Here is a 19,076-nt window from a genome sequence, read left to right as displayed (position 1 = left end):
AACACGCGTCACTTTACAGGCATACTATAGACACCCCCCAGGTACGATATTTAAAGGAATATTTCACTTTTTTTTTTTTACTTTAAGCATCATTAAAATCACTGCTCCCGAAAAAACGGCCGTTTTTAAAAGTTTTTTTTGCATTGATACATGTCCCCTGGGGTAGGACCCGGGTCCCCAAACCCTTTTTAGGACAATACCATGCAAATTAGCCTTTAAAATGAGCACTTTTGATTTCGAACGTTCGAGTCCCATAGACGTCAATGGGGTTCTAACGTTCGTGCGAACTTTCGGTCCGTTCGCGGGTTCTGGTGCGAACCGAACCGGGGGGTGTTCGGCTCATCCCTATTCCTTACATTCAAGCCTCGTTTTGATCTTTTTTTTGTTGCTAAATGTCTATTACTGTAGGAGTAGTGTCCTACAGTATGTAAGATGGGATGATTTGACCCAAAAATAACTAATTGCTTAGACCTATAATAGATGACAAATATTAGTTTGAGATGAGAACAAAATTTTGGCCATATAAAGTGTGCTAATGACATTCAGGAACAAGCTTCCTGGTTTGCGTTTCATAATGCGAGCTACGTCAAGGCTTAGTATCCTTTACACATGCTCAGATCGTAATTCGTTCTTTGGACGAAAACGAGGCTTGAATAGAGAGGAAGCATTATAACAGGAGCCATATCGAGGCTTGGTATCCTTTGCACATGCTCAGATTGTAATTGAAACTCAGATGAAAACGAGGCTTGAATGTAAGGAAGTACTATAAATGGCGATGGTTCACTGCGTTGCCCGTGCCCCTTTGAAGACGTGACCTATCACGAAACATGTAGGGCGTGGCTACGCAGTGTATGCCAGATCGCCATAGAGCCCCATGTAACCTAGCACGGGCGTCTCTGTTGTTTTTATATTTTTATATTTTGCCGGCTTTTATGTTTTGGGTGTTTTAAAGATGCCTAGTTGTCTGAGGCAATAAAATTCCCCTTTTTTACATACTATACCATTGGAGTTTTTTCTTTCTCCCCTTCTTTACCTACGAGTCCAAACGAGGGAGTGTTTACATCAATGCGGAAGTGTCGGAACCATCTCCAGCTGTGTGGTGAGCTGTCATCTACTGTCCCTGCAGAGGGCTAAATCTGCATGCTTCTAAGACCTTGCTATAAAGGAGGTCCAACGTGTCTGGTAAGGATACATCTATTATCAACCTTCGGATCCACTGGTGGTTGGAGGTCCCTTCACGTCCCCTTATTCCTTTATACACACTAAGGAATGCAATTCATGAACTTTGGATATGTGTTTTTCCTGCGACTCAGGATGCAATTTTGAACTTTTTCACTTATGACTTAGCACTTGGGTGGAATAACCTTTTGTTTTTTTTGTTTTTTTCTTTTTTGCACACCAGTTTATAACTTTATTGTTGGTTTATATGTATGCAATGGTCAATATTAGTATTTGACTTACATGTCGCTGTTTGCTCTGTAGCATAGCGACTTTCTAATTCACTCATAATTAACTTTGATGGTGTTTTTTATTTTTTTTATTTATTTGTTTATCTACTTATGATAATCATGTAGTAATATAGATTTAAATATCTAATGCAAGCGCACAATTTTTTCTTTGTATGTAATTTTTCACCTCATTGATAATTGTGGTTTTGTTGCAGCTGCAGTTATATTAATTTTTGCTTGATAGCGCAGGTTTTCTCTTTCTTTTTTTTATCCAGGTGTCTATAATATGCCTGTAAAGTGGCGCGTGTTTCCCGTGCTTAGAACAGTCCCTGCACAAAATGTCATTTTTAAAGAAAAAAAAGTCATTTAAACTGCTTGCGGCTTTAATGTAATAACGGGTCCTGGCAATATGGATGAAAATCAGTGAGACAAACGGCATGGGTACCCCCCAGTCCATTACCAGGCCCTTTGGGTCTTGTATGGATATTAAGGGGAACCCTGCACCTGAATTAAAAAAAGGAAAGGCGTGGGGCCACCAGGCCCTATATACTCTGAACAGCAGTATACAGGCGGTGCAAACAAGACAGGGACTGTAGGTTTGTTGTTAAGTAGAATCTGTTTGTAATTTTGAACTGGTACATTTTTAACGTGTTTAGCTCCAGCCAAAAAATCTATTTTAAGCTTTTTGGAAAACATAGGGAAGGGTTATCACCCCTGTGACATTTGTTTTGCTGTCTGTGCTCCTCTTCAGAAGATTTCACCTCATTTTTTGTCCCAATGACAAATGTTTTTTGAAAATCTGGGGTTTTTTGTGAAACAAGGATTGGTGATAAAGCATCAGTGGAAAGGAGAAACATTTTTTCCATATTAACTCTTACAGGAGAGAATTTCCCTTCCTAGAGGTAGATTTCATCTCACTTCCTGTTGTCTCCTTTCGTTTGCAAGTAGGAGTCGTTTGTAAGTTGGATGTTTGAAAGTAGGGGCACTGTGAGCAGGACGCACTACACTAACTTGTAGCTTTAGCTGAACACTGTACAGAGGTCTCACTACACTAACTTGTAGTTTTAGCTGAACACTGTGAGCAGGACGCACTACACTAACTTGTAGCTTTAGCTGAACACTGTGCAGAGGTCTCACTACACTAACTTGTAGTTTTAGCTGAACACTGTGAGGAGGACGCACTACACTAACTTGTAGCTTTAGCTGAACACTGTGCAGAGGTCTCACTACACTAACTTGTAGTTTTAGCTGAACACTGTGAGCAGGATGCACTACACTAACTTGTAGCTTTAGCTGAACACTGTGCAGAGGTCTCACTACACTAACTTGTAGTTTTAGCTGAACACTGTGAGCAGGAAGCACTACACTAACTTGTAGCTTTAGCTGAACACTGTGCAGAGGTCTCACTACACTAACTTGTAGTTTTAGCTGAACACTGTGAGGAGGACGCACTACACTAACTTGTAGCTTTAGCTGAACACTGTGCAGAGGTCTCACTACACTAACTTGTAGTTTTAGCTGAACACTGTGAGCAGGACTCACTACACTAACTTGTAGCTTTAGCTGAACACTGTGAAGAGGTCTCACTACACTAACTTGTAGTGTTAGCTGAACACTGTGAGCAGGATGCACTACACTAACTTGTAGCTTTAGCTGAACACTGTGCACTACACTAACTTGTAGTTTTAGCTGAACACTGTGCAGAGGTCACACTAAACTAACTTGTAGCTTTAACTGAACACTGTGAGGAGGACGCACTACACTAACTGTAAATAGTCTAGCTGCCTGACTGTGGTACTAATAGGATCAAAAAACACCAGCAATTTTCTTCAGGTAGCTGTAAATACTGTAACAAGACAAGCCTGCCTGTCAGTAGGAAGATAACAGGAACGGATCTAGCTAAACTGAATACAGTGTATGTATATGTGTGTGTGTATATATATATATATATATATATATATATATATATATATATATGCACAACACCTGGGATGCATATATATATACACAATACACTATAAGTGCAGCTAACTCACTGACTGTCCTGCCTAATCTAGCTAACTCAAATGAAATGACACTGTCTCTCTCTCTCTCTCTATCTAAGCACGCCGGAACACACTACACAAGGCTGCCATGTAGGCGGCCTTATATAGTGTGGGGCGTGTTCTAAACCCCCTGAGCCATAATTGGCCAAAGCCACCCTGGCTTTGGAGAATTACCGACAGCGCTGTGATTGGCCAAGCATGCGGGTCATAGTGCATGCTTGGCCAATCATCAGCCAGCAATGCACTGCGATGCCGCAGTGAATTATGGACCGTGACGCACCACACGAATTTGGTGCCAACGGCCCATATCGTTCGTAATACGGCGAACGATCGAACAGCCGATGATTGAGTGGAACATGGGTTCGACTCGAACGCGAAGCTCATCCCTAGTGGCCGCAGCCCTCTGATCTTAAAGCTAGGGATGAGTCGAACACCCGCTAGTTCGGTTTACACCAGAACACTGCGAACAGGCAAAAAGTTTGAGCGAACATGTGAACTCAATATACGTCGGCAGAAAGGCGCGGGTGCACAAAACAACGTATCCGTATGTCACTCTGTCATCAGCTGGCTAGCGGCCGTGAGCAAACCACCGGTGGCTCGCAATCGTGGCACGCAGAGGCAGAACAGGGAGATGCCTATGTAAACAAGGCATTCTGTTCTGCCTAGCAAAATGACAGGGATCTACTGCTCCCAGTGATCGGGAGCAGTGATCCCTGTCATGGTCTAGTGATCCCATCCCTCCTACAGTTAGAGAACACACTTAACCCCTTGAATGCCCCCTAGTGTTTAACCCTTTCCCTGCCAATTACATTTACACAGTAATCAGTGCATTTTTATAGCACTGATCACTGTATAAATGTCAATGGTCCCAAAATAGTGTCAAAAGTGTCCGATCTGCCCGCCGCAATGTCGCAGTCACAATAAAAATCGCAGATCACCGCCATTACTAATAAAATAATAATAATAATAAAAATGCCATAAATTTATCCCCTATTTTGTAGACGCAATAACTTTTGCGCAAACCAATCAATATATACGCTTATTGCAATTTTTTTGCCAAAAATATGTAGAATACATATTGGCCTAAACTGAGGAAGAAATTAGTTTTTTATATATTTTTGGGGTTTATTTTTTTATAGCAAAAAGTAAAAAATATTGATTTTTTTCAAAATTGTCGCTCTTTTCTTGTTTTATAGCGCAAAAAATAAAAAAATGCAGTTGATCAAATACCACCAAAAGAAAGCTCTATTTGTGGGGAAAAAAAGGACGTCAATTTTGTTTGGGTACAACGTTGCACGACTGCGCAGTTGTCAGTTAAATTGGGCTTGGTTAGGAAGGGGGTAAATCCTCCCGGGGCTGAAGTGGTTAAAGTCAATAGGACACAAACATGAACAATCAAAAGTGCTCATTTTAAAGGCTTATATGCAAGTTTAGCCAAAAAAGTGTATGGGGACCCGGGTACTACCCCAGGGGACATGTATCAATGCAAAAAAAAAGTTTATTTCACGAGCAGTCATTTTAATAATGCTTAAAGTGAAACAATAAAAATGAAAGATTCTTTTGAATATCGTGCCTGGTGGGTCCCCCACCAGTCTGCCTGTAAAGTGGCACATTTGTGTGATGTGTAGAACAGTGCTGCAGCAAAACGAGATTTCTAAAGGAAAAAATGTAATTTAAACTTGCTCGCGGCTGTAATGTATTGCCGGCTCCTGGCAATATAGATGAAAAATAAAATTAAAAAATAAAACAGCATGGGGTCCTCCCCAAAACCCATACCAGGCCCTTTGGGTCTGGCATAGATTTTAAGGGGAACTCCACACCAAAATTTTTTAAAAAATTGGCGTGGGTCCCCCCAAAATCCATACCGACCCCCTATACGAGCAATCTGACTGGCAGGCCAGGAAGGGTGGGGAGTGAGCGTCCCTGCCTTCCTTAACCATACCAGGCTGCTTACCCTCAACATGGGGAGGGTGCTTTGGGGTCCCTCCCAAAGCACCTTTTGCCCATGTTTAAGGGGACAAGGGCCTCTTCCCGAAAACCCTGGCCATTGGTTGTTGGAGTCTGCGGGAAGGGGACTTATCAGAATCTGGAAGCCCCCTTTAACAAGAGGGCCCATAGATCCCGCTCCCCCATGTTAATGGGTATCAGGTACATTGTACCCCTACCCATTCACCAAAAAAGTGTCAAAAAGTAAAAACCACAATAGACAGTTTTTGACAATTTCTTTATTTAAAAAAAATAAGTGTCCTGCGATGTACATACATCGTCAATCACGCCACCCGATGGACCCGAAAAAAAAAAAAACTCTGCCTCCATGGGAGGTCTCCAGGTGACTGCTGTCTTTTGGTTTGACAGCTGTTATATAGGCAAGGGTGGGGCCACCCGCTGACATAACCAGATGACCTCACCCCAATCTGATATCACATGAGTAGGGGGCGGGGGTCACTCGGTTACATCATCGAGTGCCCCCTTCCTTGCCTATATAACAGCTGTCAAAGCCAAGATACAGCAGTCACCGGGAGGCCTCCCATCGAGGCAGAGCTTCTTTTTTTTTCCCTATTTTTATTGTCTGTCGGGTGGCGTGATTGAAGATGGATGGACATCGCTGGACACTTTTTTTTTTTCCTTTTTTAAGAAATTGTTAAAAACTGTCTATTGTGGTTTTTACTTTTTGACACTTTTTTTGGTGAATGGGTAGGTGTACAATGTACCCCTACCCAATCACATAGGGGAGGGGGGCGGGATCTGTGGGTCCCCTTGTTAAAGTTGTAGTAAACCTTTCCCATAATGTTTTAACCGCTGAACCGCTGTTGTCAAATTTGGATGCTTGCAACAGGGTAAATCCTGCTTTGCGTGTACAAGTTTGTAGCCTAGTCTGTTGTCTTCTCACTCTTTTGCCGGGTCTTCTCCACTGTCTTCTCCCTCTGTTCTTGTTCCGATGTTGACTCGATGCTCTCTCCCACTCTAATGTTAGGTGCGCGGTGTGCTACTACCTGTGCCACGCCCCGTATGATATAATTGCCCAATCATGCCCCGGGCGGTGATGTCATAAGAGGACGGGGCCTCCGGATGACGTTACCCAGTGACCCCGCCCCATGCCAATATAAGTAGTGGCACACCGCGCACATAACATTAGAGAGGGAGAGAGTGTCGCGTCAACATCGGAAGAACAGAGAGAGAAGACAGCAGAGAAGACCCGGCAAAAGAGCATGAAGACAGCGGAGAAGATCAGGCAGAGGCAGAAGACAGCGGACAGAGGAAGAAGAACCAGAGAGGGCTAGAAGACATCAGCAGAGAAGACCCGGAGAGGGGAGAAGAACTGGCAGAAGACATCAGCGGAAGAGGCAGAGAGGGGAGAAGAAATTGGAAGTGATGCTGGAGCTGCCTTAATAAATTACTTTAAAAACCTGTGTACTGCGTTTATTTTTGACACTTTTTTTTTCGGTGAATGGGTAGGGGTACAATATACCAGATACTCATTCACATAGGGTGGGGGGCCGGGATCTGGGATCCTCTTGTTAAAGTGGGCTTCCAGATTCCGATAAGCCCCCTGCCTGCAGACCGCGACAACCAACGGCCAGAGTTGTTGGGAAGAGGCCCTTGTCCTCATCAACATGGGGACAAGGTGCTTTGGGGTGGGGGGCACAAGTTCCCCTTAAAATCCATACCAGACCAAAGGGCCTGGTATGCTCTTGGAGGGGGAATAAAAGCCTTTTTTTTCGTTTTGACGTGGAGTCCCCCCTAAAGATTCATACCAGACACAAAGTGCCTGCTTTGCTGGGATCAAAGTCGGATCCCTGTTCATTGAAGTTGGACGGATGTCGGACTTCAAGTCTCATGGCAAAGTTGGATCCACAGTTATACGGCTGTCATGTCGTACCAGTGTGAACCCGGCCTAAGACCTCGTTCACACTGAGCGCGGGTTTGAAATCGTGCAAGTTCAGCTGAACTCGCACAACTTCAAACCCACATTTCAGTGCAAGTCCAGGGGCAATTTGAAAGACATCTGTGCTGGGTTCATGCACAAATGTCTATTTAAATCACCCGAAGTCGCCAATAGTGCAGGAACTACTTCTGGAAATGGCTGCGGCACCGCAAAGTCGGCGTTGTACCGATTGGGACAGTGCTGTTGCCAGCAATAGGCTCCGATTTGACATGCCATCTGACCTGTCAAATCGCATGTCAAATCGAACTGATGTGAACGTGGGCTAAAACCTGGAAGCCAATTGGTTTCTATGCACAGCTGCACCAGATTCTGTGTGTACAACAGCACCAGATTTTGCACTCTCAAGCTTTAGTAAATCTCCCCCATAGAGTCCGGTCACTCTACAGTATTTGTGGCTATTGTCTCTAAAATGATACACTCTAATTTCTATTTCAGTGTAAAACTTTCATTATCTCCTCCACTTACACTGTGGTCTAAACAAACTATTTACATACTGTCAAGCCAATGTATAGAATTTTAGGCTGTTGTCTCAGAAATAATACATTCTACTGTTTAATTTAACATAAATCCTGCCTTGTTACATCTATTATACTATCCAACCACTGTGTATGTGTGGCTTTTGTCTCTGAAAGTAGTAGATACATTTTGAATAAGGCAATTCTACCTGCCCATGAAGCTTGGATATTTTGAAAAATCCTGTATCGCCTTTTGGGTTTTTGAGATGAGATTGGAGAAGTTGAGAGATATCAGTTGGGAAGGGGAGATTATTGTATTGGTTATTGTATACCAAGATAAGGGAGACTGGAATGAGGGGTCCACGAGAAAGATGTACAGGCTGCAATGCTATGCTTCTTGGTTTGGTCAAGGCCAATGCCTAGCATACTGGATTTGGAATAGTTGATTTTATAGAGAGAGGCCTTACTGAATAGATCTAAGGTACGGTGAAACTCGGGAAGTGATTTTATAGGGTCATATAGGGAAATCATGACGTTGTCAGCATAGAGGCCAATTTTATGTGTCCTATCACCAAATTCAATACAGGAGTTAAGGGGGTGCTGTGAATAGAATGAGCCAAGGGTTCCAAGATGAGGGCAAAAATTAGAGGGGAGAGTGGGCATCCTTGGCGCGTCCCATTTGAAATGTGGAAAGGTTCTGACAGTAAGCCAGATATTATGACCTTAGTACTCGGGGAAGAAGGGCCAGAATGGCTTGCAGAATCATTCCAGAGAAGCCAAATTTTGTCAGAACAGCTCTTCAATAGGTCTAGTCAACTCTATCAAACACCTTCTCTGCATCAAGGGAAATAAGCAGAGAAGGCACACACTTATTGACATAAGTGTGGGGCATGGAGTTTAGAAAATGCTTATAGCACTTGTTGCTGAAGCCGTCGGGGCCCTGGTGCTTTATAAAGTGGTAGGGTGGCAATAACAGAGTCAATTTCCAAAAGAGAAAAGAGGGATGAGAGGGAAGTTATCTGTTCCTGCGATAATGAGGGCAATTTCAGATCATGTAGAAACCACTCAATGTCATTTGCGATTGGTGAGTCCGGTACTAGATTGATTAGTGAGGGAATTTTAGTGTGAGCTAGGCGGTGTTAAAGTTGTTTGGCCATATGGGCTTCAGGTTTGTTAATTTCTGAGGGGATGAAAGTCAAAGTTGTTACGTAAGTGCTTACGAAGGGCTTGTCTGGCTGTATGGAGTTCAGATTCAAGGAGAGGAGAGGGCTGGGGTTTGTTGGCTTGCTCAAGGGTGCGAATATGATCTAAAATTTGGTCAGTAGCAGCACTGCAACATCTCTACTTGTGAGCTCCTAATTGGATAAGCAGGCCTCTGATGAACACCTTGTGGGCTTTCCATAGTACAGTAGGGTCATTGACAGACCTGGTATTGACCTAAAAAAAGTGCTAAATTTCAAATAGGATCTGTTTTTGATAGTCAAGGTCATAGGTCTCCAGATCGTACCATTTTTGACATGAGGGGCTGGATACAATTTTATTGAGATTGGAGTGTGGTCTGACCATGTGATAAGTCCAGTTTTAGTTTCTTGGACTGTTTGCAGGGTGTACTTGTCAGTCAAAAACAAATCTATCCGAGAATATGCTTTTTGAGTAGAAAGAATTTGAGCAGAAAGTGTAATCCCTTTCTGTATCGTGGATACACCTCCAAGGGTCATGCAGATCTTCCAAGGCTAGTAGGGAAGAGAGAGTAGTGGAGTGTTTGCGAGTGGGGTTTGAGGAGTCTAAAGTGGGATCAATTATTTGATTGAAATCGCCACATATGATTAGGGGGCCCTGCCTAAAAGGTTCCAATTTTTTCATAATGACTTTATAAAAACGTCTTTGATTAGTATTAGGGGTGTAGATATTGGCAATAGTCATGGCATAGTTATTAATGGAGGTATTCAAAATTAAGTATATGTCATTTGGGTCAATCTCAGTGTGTAACAGTTGGAAGGGGACTGAGGAACATACAGCAATCATAACCCTTTCTTTTTATTGGAATTAGCAAAGAAACAGTGTGGAAACTGTGAGAGTAAAAAGGGGGGTTTGCCTGAGGTGAAGTGGGTTTCCTGTATGCAAATAAGGTCAGAAGTATGAGCCAGGGCTTCCTTCCATAATAAATTTCTCTTGTATGGGGAATTTTGACCTTTAGCATTAATGGATGTGATGGTAAAAGACATGCTGAGTGTTTGCTGATAGACAAGGGGGAAAGTATAGGGATTACTCTATCTAGTATCACACACCACAAGTAACAAAAGACAGTAGCAAACAGCAAGTAATGTAGCATAAATGTGATAAAATCACTAAGATGAACAATATGACACAGAACAAATTGTGAACAAAAATAAAACTGAGTAATATAGTGTGTGAAGGTGCTTGCCACCTTTTTCCTTCCCGGGGGAAATAGAATATAAAGTTCAACTGGTGTCACGCTCGCTTAGGACAATCATGGAGATAAGAGAGTGCAGTTACCGAGTGTTAGAGATAACAAGGGTCACCTTGTAACTTAGAGATATATGAAGGCAAGAGCAATTACGGGCGGGTGGAAGTAGAGGTGATGTGCCAGGGATACTGGGCATGCATAGAAGGCTGTTGCCGTTGAGTATCAGGTGGAGGTGAGTTAATCAGGCCCCAATTTAGCAGCTACTTGATACCATCTTTAGGCGTGTAGATATTGGTAGCTTGATTCTGGAAGGTCACTACTAATTTATAAGGAAGGCTCCACTTGTACAGGACATTGTGATCTCGGAGGAATGCAGTGACTTGTGAGAATTCTCTGCGCTTCTGAGCTGTGTTAGCGGAGATATCCGTGAACAGGGAAATCACTGAGTAGGGAGCGGGTAGTGGAGATTTGGATTGGGCTGCGGCCATGATCCATTCCTTGACTTGAAAAAAATAGATGCGTGCGAACACACCTTGCGGAACAGACGCAGGAAGGTGGTTAGGTTTTGCCATTTGGTGAGCACAATCGATGATTATGTCGGCTTGGCTCAGTTGAGGAATGAGTTTGTGGAAAAGTTGTTGAAGATATGAGACTAATGCCGCGTACACACGACCGGACTTTCCGGCAGAAAAGGTCAGACGGAATCATTCCATCGGATATTCCGATCGTGTGGGCTTCAGCGGACTTTTTCTTTCGAAAAATCGGATGGACCTAGAAATAGAACATGTTTTAAATCTTTCCGACGGAATCAATTCCTATCGGGAAAACCGTTCGTCTGTATATTCAGAAGGGACCAAAAACGACGCAAGGGCAGCTATTGAACTTCCTTATTCTAGTCCCGTTGTACGTCATCGCGTTCTAAACGATCGGACGTGTGATCATGTGTAGGCGAGTCCGTTTCAGCAGAATTCCATCGGAACTCCGTCGGAAAAACCGTCAGCGTTTATTCTGATGGAAAAAATGGTCGTGTGTACGCGGCATAAGTCTGGAGGTTTAACGGTTTCTGGTATGCCCCTGAATTTGATATTGTTCCTCCTAGAGCGGTCTTCCAGGTCTGCGACTTTAGCTTGGAGGAAATAAATGTCTTCAGTTTGCTCGGTATAGGCATCTGCCATTTCGTTGTAAACTGTGGTGTGTTCAGTCATCAATTTTCTAGATCACCTGTGCGTTCCTCTGCCTTGCAACTCTGGAGTATAATGGGTTGATAGAGGCCCCACAGCTCAATGTGCAGTTCTTTTTGTACATAGAGCAACATGAGCCTCAGGGTGTCCTCAGATGCTGGCTGTTGAGTGGCAGGGAGAGCAGCCATGGAGTCTGAACAAGTCTCCTCAAGGCCTGTGTCAGCAAGGGCATCCCAGTGTTGCTTCTTGAGTAGAGGGGCCTTATTAGGGGAGAGTGCCAGTGATTGTGCTGCCCACTTACCTCTATCAGTGGGCGACATCTGAGGAGAATCATGGTCTGGTGTCTGAGATCAGGCAGATTTCTAAGATGGCCCGAGGGAAATAGAGTTGGATAAAGTGGGGGACAGGTTTGGGGTTTGACTCTTCAGGGGGCACCAAAGCAAATAATTCAACGTGTACATAGGAAGCACTTGTCTCTCTATATACATCCAATCAGGTTTCTCCAGACAGGAGTATACAGTTGACAATTGTGCTAATCATTCCGCTTGTTAGTACCAAAGTAAGTTTGGGAGACCCCGTCCTCCCCAGGATCTATGGCTGAAGAGGACTTTCTGCGAGAAGCGGATCCAAGTCCTGCCCCAAATAAACCTAATTATTTTACCCTGAAAGGACCGAATGTGGTCCCTTCTGATTGGAATGGGAAAAGAACGAAAAAGATAAAGCAATCGAGGTAGGAGAGTCATCCTAACAGACATGACCTTGACCAGATCCGGGGCAGACTTACCACGGCATTACAGATCCTCCCAGGAAATTGACTGAATTCATGATTACTCTTTCTTTTATGCTCCCATCCCTCAATATGACCCCTCTGCTCTGGATGCGCTGCTGGGGAGCCTGTCTCTCCCAGTCTTAACGGTCACCGACTGGTATTCCCTGGATGCTCGGATTACGCCATTGGAGATAGAAGCAGCTATATTTGCTTTCCCTCAACATGAGGCTTTGGGACCGGACAGCTTCCCAGCAGACTTTTATAAAACGCATGCAGAGCGGGTGGCCCCTAGGATCAGTACGCTTCTGACTCATTGCTTGGAGCACCAGACTCTTCCAGCTACCATGCTTGAAGCGTACATGATTCTTCTTCCAAAGCCTGGTAAGGATTCCACAATGTGTTCTTCCTATCATTCCATAGCTTTGTTGAATATGGACCTTAAAATCCTAACTAAAGTATTAGCAAATCGTCTGGCCAAGGTCATCCTCTTGTTGGTCAATATTGGTCAAACAGGCTTTATGCCAGGGAAATCCACTGACACAAACCTAACCACTTCAATACAGGGCATTTCACCCCCTTCCTGCCCAGGCCAATTTTCAGCCTTCTGAGCTGTAACATTTTGAATGACAATTGCCTGGTCATGAAACACTGTACCCAAATGAGATTTTTATATTTTTTCCCCCACAAATAGAGCTTTCTTTGGTATTTGATCACCTCTGCGTTTTTTAATTTTTTTGCGCTATAAACAAAAAAAGAGCGACAAATATGAAAAAAACACTAATATTTACTTTTTGCTATAATAAATATCTCAATTTAAAAAAAAAAATAATAATTTTTTCCTCATTTTAGGCCGACATGTATTCTATTGGCTAAAGGCAGGGTGCCTTTAGCCAATTTTGGCTCAGGGGGCTAAGTCCACGCCCCACACTATATAAGGCTGCTTACACAGTGGTCGTAAATAGTGTTATGATTGAGAGAACGTTAGCTAGAGGCAGGTTAGTTAGTGGCATGCAGGCAGTTTAGTATATATAAGCACGCATATATATACAGTGCAGGCAGCAGTGTATTAATATATATATATATTTATATATATATATACAGTGTAGTAAAAAAAACTGTTGCAAGGGATTAAGCAGGGTGCTGAAGTAGATATGTGCCATTGCCCCTAGCAACCATGATAGGTACAAAAAGGTTGTCCCTGGAGACCTCTCAGGAGCTCATGGTGTCTGAGCTTGAGGTTTCCCAGGATGCCTGTGTAGCCACCCCGATGGGTGAGAGAGTGTCTTATAAAGTAAAAAAGTGGTGTAATAAACATCCCACAAGCTCAAGCTGGTAACGAGCTTGGACAGCCTATGAAAGTTAGGAATGATGATGAGGAATGTATTTCTGACAATGCTGATGATGGTTTTCCCATAGCAACCACAGGCAATGCTGCAGAGTTGTTCCTGGAAATCTCATGAGGACTTCCTGTTTTGGGGCCGGCGGTGGTCCAGGACAGCTCTGATATTGCTCAGGTGGAACAAAATGGGAAAATAGCTCAAATGGTGGAGCATGTTTTATCACAGTCTAATGTTATTAACAATGACTTGTGCAGGAAGTCTGTTGCCAAGCCACTCTGTCCGCCTGTGTCTCTTTGGGTAGATGCAGGGCTTTTCTTCTACCGGAACTTGGCGGAACTGCGTTCCACCACCTCTGCCAGGGAGCAGGACTTTTTTTTTTGACAGTTGGTTTATGCTGTTGCCAGCCAGCGGAGTGAGCTGACAGCCGCATAAGCCAACACAGCTCCTATAGTTCCGGCTGCAGCCTTAAGAGAGGGGAGGGCAGAGTGATATCAGCTGCACTCTGCCTCTCCCTGTAGCAGAGCGGATGTTCCTTTTGTGAGGAAGAGTTGCTCTGTGGTGTCCTGCCTTGTCCTTGCCCAGACCAAGACTGCTTTCCATAATTGTTTAACTGTCATTGCTGTCTTGCTTTTTAGATATGTGTATATTAATGCTGCTGCCAGGATATATACATTTGGGCTGTCTCTTGCTGGATATATACATGTGGACTGTCTTTTGCTGTGTGTGTGTGTGTGTGTGTGTGTGTATGGGCTTTCTTTTGCTGTGTGTGTATATATGTGGGCTGTCTCTTGCTGTGTGTGTATATATGTGGGATGTCTCTTGCTGTGTGTATATATGTGGGCTGTCTCTTGCTGTATGTATATATGTGGGCTGTCTCTTGCTGTGTGTGTGTATATATGTGGGCTGTCTCTTGCTGTGTGTGTGTATATATGTGGGCTGTCTCTTGCTGTGTGTATATATGTGGGCTGTCTCTTGCTGTGTGTGTGTGTGTGTGTGTGTGTGTATATATGTGGGCTGTCTCTTGCTGTGTGTGTATATATGTGGGCTGTCTCTTGCTGTGTGTGTGTGTATATATGTGGGATGTCTCTTGCTCTGGATATTTCTAATGTTTTGTACATTTTACTTCTTTGCTTATTATTAACAAATTCCATAAACAAAATCTGTTATATATCCCCCTAAATATACTTGATAATCTGTTCTCTAAAGGGGGCGGTGCTTGGTGTGTAGGGGTGGAGACAATGGGCGGTTCTAGGCGGCGGAGACAAGCATGACCTAGGGGAGGGGGTGAGTTCCTGCACCTTTTCTCTGAGAAAAAAAGCCCTGGGTAGATGGAGCAGTGCGACAGAGTGCTGGTGACTGGAGCACAGACAGGATAGACTGGGATAGCTTGGCAAGAAAGTTAATAGTAGTATTGAAGGAAACATTCATGTGTAATAGTGAGGTGGACAATATTGCTGCTGTGACAAATGGAGAGGCTGCAAAGCCAGCAGACACTGGTGCATTGGCTGTTGCAGAACTTAACCACTTGAGCCCCGGACCATTATGCTGCCTAAGGACCAGAGGTCTTTTTCCAATTTGGCACTGCGTCGCTTTAACTGCTAATTGCGCGGTCATGCAATGCTGTACCCAAACGAAATTTGCGTCCTTTTCTTCCCACAAATAGAGCTTTCTTTTGATGGTATTTGATCACCTCTGCGGTTTTTATTTTTTGCGCTATAAACGGAAAAAGACCGAAAATTTTGAAAAAAAATTATATTTTCTACTTTTTGTTATAAAAAAAATCCAATAAACTCAATTTTAGTCATACATTTAGGCCAAAATGTATTCGGCCACATGTCTTTGGTAAAAAAAATGTCAATAAGCGTATATTTATTGGTTTGCGCAAAAGTTATAGCGTCTACAAACTAGGGTACATTTTCTGGAATTTACACAGCTTTTAGTTTATGACTGCCTTTGTCATTTCTTGAGGTGCTAAAATGGCAGGGCAGTACAAAACCCCCCCAAATGACCCCATTTTGGAAAGTAGACACCCCAAGGAAATTGCTGAGAGGATTGTTGAACCCATTGAATATTTTTTTTTTTTGTCCCAAGTGATTGAATAAAAAAAATTGAAAAAAAAATATTTACAAAAAGTTGTCACTAAATGATATATTGCTCACACAGGCCATGGGCCTATGTGAAATTGCACCCCAAAATACATTCAGCTGCTTCTCCTGAGTACGGGGATACCACATGTGTGGGACTTTTTGGGAGCCTAGCCGCGTACGGGACCCCGAAAACCAATCACCGCCTTCAGGATTTCTAAGGGTGTAAATTTTTGATTTCACTCTTCACTGCCTATCACAGTTTCGGAGGCCATGGAATGCCCAGGTGGCACATACCCCCCAAATGACCCCATTTTGGAAAGTAGACACCCCAAGCTATTTGCTGAGAGGCATATTGAGTCCATGGAATATTTTATATTTTGACACAAGTTGCGGGAAAGTGACACATTTTTTTTTTTTTTTGCACAAAGTTGTCACTAAATGATATATTGCTCACACAGGCCATGGGCATATGTGGAATTGCACCCCAAAATACATTTAGCTGCTTCTCCTGAGTATGGTGATACCACATGTGTGGGACTTTTTGGGAGCCTAGCCGCGTACGGGGCCCCGATTTTACTCTTCACTGCCTATCACCGTTTCGGAGGCCATGGAATGCCCAGGTGGCACAAAACCCCCCCAAATGACCCCATTTTGGAAAGTAGACACCCCAAGCTATTTGCTGAGAGGCATGGTGAGTATTTTGCAGCTCTCATTTGTTTTTGAAAATGAAGAAAGACAAGAAAAAACATTTTTTTTTTTCTTTTTTCAATTTTCAAAACTTTGTCACAAAAAGTGAGGTCTGCAAAATACTCACTATACCTCTCAGCAAATTGCTTGGGGTGTCTACTTTCCAAAATGGGGTCATTTGGGGGGGTTTTGTGCCACCTGGGCATTCCATGGCCTCCAAAACTGTGATAGGCAGTGAAGAGTGAAATCAAAAATTCACGCCCTTAGAAAGCCTGAAGACGGTGCTTGGTTTTCGGGGTCCCGTGCGCGGCTAGGCTCCCAAAAAGTCTCACGTGGTATCCCCGTACTCAGGAGAAGCAGCAGAATGTATTTTGGGGTGTAATTTCACATATTCCCATGGCATGTTTGAGTAATATATCATTTAGTGACAACTTTGTGCAAAAAAAAAAAAAAAAAATTTGTCTCTTTCCCGTAACTTGTGTCGCAATATAAAATATTCAATGGACTCGACATGCCTCTCAACAAATAGCTTGGGGTGTCTACTTTCCAAAATGGGGTCATTTGGGGGGGGGGTTTGAACTGTCCTGGCATTTTATGCACAACATTTAGAAGCTTATGTCACACATCACCCACTCTTCTAACCACTTGAAGACAAAGCCCTTTCTGACACTTTTTGATTACATGAAAAAGTTATTTTTTTTGCAAGAAAATTACTTTGAACCCCCAAACATTATATATTTTTTTAAAGCAAATGCCCTACAGATTAAAATGGTGGGTGTTTCATTTTTTTTTTTCACACAGTATTTGCGCAGCGATTTTTCAAACGCATTTTTTGGGGGAAAAACACACTTTTTTAAAATTTTAATGCACTAAAACACACTATATTGCCCAAATATTTGATGAAATAAAAAAGATGATCTTAGGCCGAGTACATGGATACCAAACATGACATGCTTTACAATTGCGCACAAACGTGCAGTGGCAACAAAATAAATACATTTTTAAAAGCCTTTAAAAGCCTTTACAGGTTACCACTTTAGATTTACAGAGGAGGTCTACTGCTAAAATTACTGCCCTCAATCTGACCTTCGCGGTGATACCTCACATGCATGGTGCAATTGCTGTTTACGTTTGACGACAGACCGCCGCTTGCGTTCGCCTTAGCGCAAGAGCAGGGGGCGACAGGGGTGCTTTTTTTTTTTTTTTCTTTATTATTTTTTTGCTTTTTTATCTTATTTTTAAACTGTTCCTTTTTTTTTTAATCATTTTTATTGTTATCTCGGGGAATGTAAATATCCCCTATAATAGCAATAGGTAGTGACAGGTACTCTTTTTTGAAAAAATTGGGGTCTGTTAGACCCTAGATCTCTCCTCTGCCCTCAAAGCATCTGACCACACCAAGATGGGTATGATAAAATGCTTCCCCAATTTCCCAATGGCGCTATTTACATCCGGCGAAAGTCATAAAATGCTCGTAGCTTCCGGTTTCTTAGGCCATAGAGATGTTTGGAGCCACTCTGGTCTCTGATCAGCTCTATGGTCAGCTGGCTGAATCACCGGCTGCATTTTCAGGTTCCCTGTTGAGACAGGAGAGCCAGAGAAAAACACGGAAGACGGTGGGGGGGGGCATTCCCTCCCACGGCTTGTAAAGGCAGTCTAGAGGCTAATTAGCCGCTAGGATTGCTTTTACATGAAAGCCGACCGCTGGCTGAAAAGAATGATACCAAGATGATACCTAAACCTGCAGGCATCATTCTGGTATAACCACTCAAAGTCGTGAATGGCGTACCTGAAGACAAAAAAATGGTTAACAATAAAGCACAGTAAACGGTAAAGTATAAAAAATTGCAGACCTGAAAAACAAACATGATAAAACATAATAACAATAAAACATTGCAGAATAGAATACAGTAAAAAAGAGCAGAACAATAGAGAGAGAATAGAGAGAGAGAGAACAATAAAACGACAACTATTTTTTTTTTATTTTATATTTTTGTATGTGTTTTTTTTTTTTTGTTTACACTTTTTTTTGTAACTAACTTTTATAACTGTAAACGGTTCCAGGTTCGGATCTCTCAAAATGCGATGGCATCTTGGGAGACCCTGTGAAAGTGTGTCTAGTCTGTGCAATGCTGTACCCTACGCTAATACTCAACTAGTGAATGGTAGCGTTCAAAACATTCACCAATGCAAAGACCAGGATTGTCAGGACAGGAGGGACAATAATAGCGGGTGTCACGCCTATATCCGCGCTTGCTGCAGACACGACATCTTTTTTGGGGGGGTTCGTTGGGTAGGGGTACTCGGGAGGACAAAGAAAATGCCTCTCATGCAGCTGACTGCATTTGGTTGGGGATGTGAATGGGGGAAGTACGGGCGCTGCAGAAGCGGTGGGTTCCCAATTAGGATTGGCGAATGCAGCAGGAAGGGCACTATGGGCACGACGGGCCTGTGTTTGTCTTTTTGGTGGCAGCGGGACACTACTTGTGCTTGCCACCTCACCAGCTTGAACTGCACTTATGGGACTCGCCACATCACCAAGTGTTACTGCAGTGCTGGTTTGACTACTACCGGGGTGTACTAGGCCGCTGGTGCTTGCCAGTTCAATAAAAAGCTTCCAAAAAAACTGTTAGCGATCGCAGGGATCAGGCCTGACTCTGCGAACGCTGCAGTTATGCGTTTAGTGCCTT

This window comes from Aquarana catesbeiana, linkage group LG11 (genome assembly GCF_042186555.1).
Source record: "Aquarana catesbeiana isolate 2022-GZ linkage group LG11, ASM4218655v1, whole genome shotgun sequence".
Classification (NCBI taxonomy): Eukaryota; Metazoa; Chordata; class Amphibia; order Anura; family Ranidae; genus Aquarana; species Aquarana catesbeiana.
Note: the sequence above shows the minus strand (reverse complement) of the source record.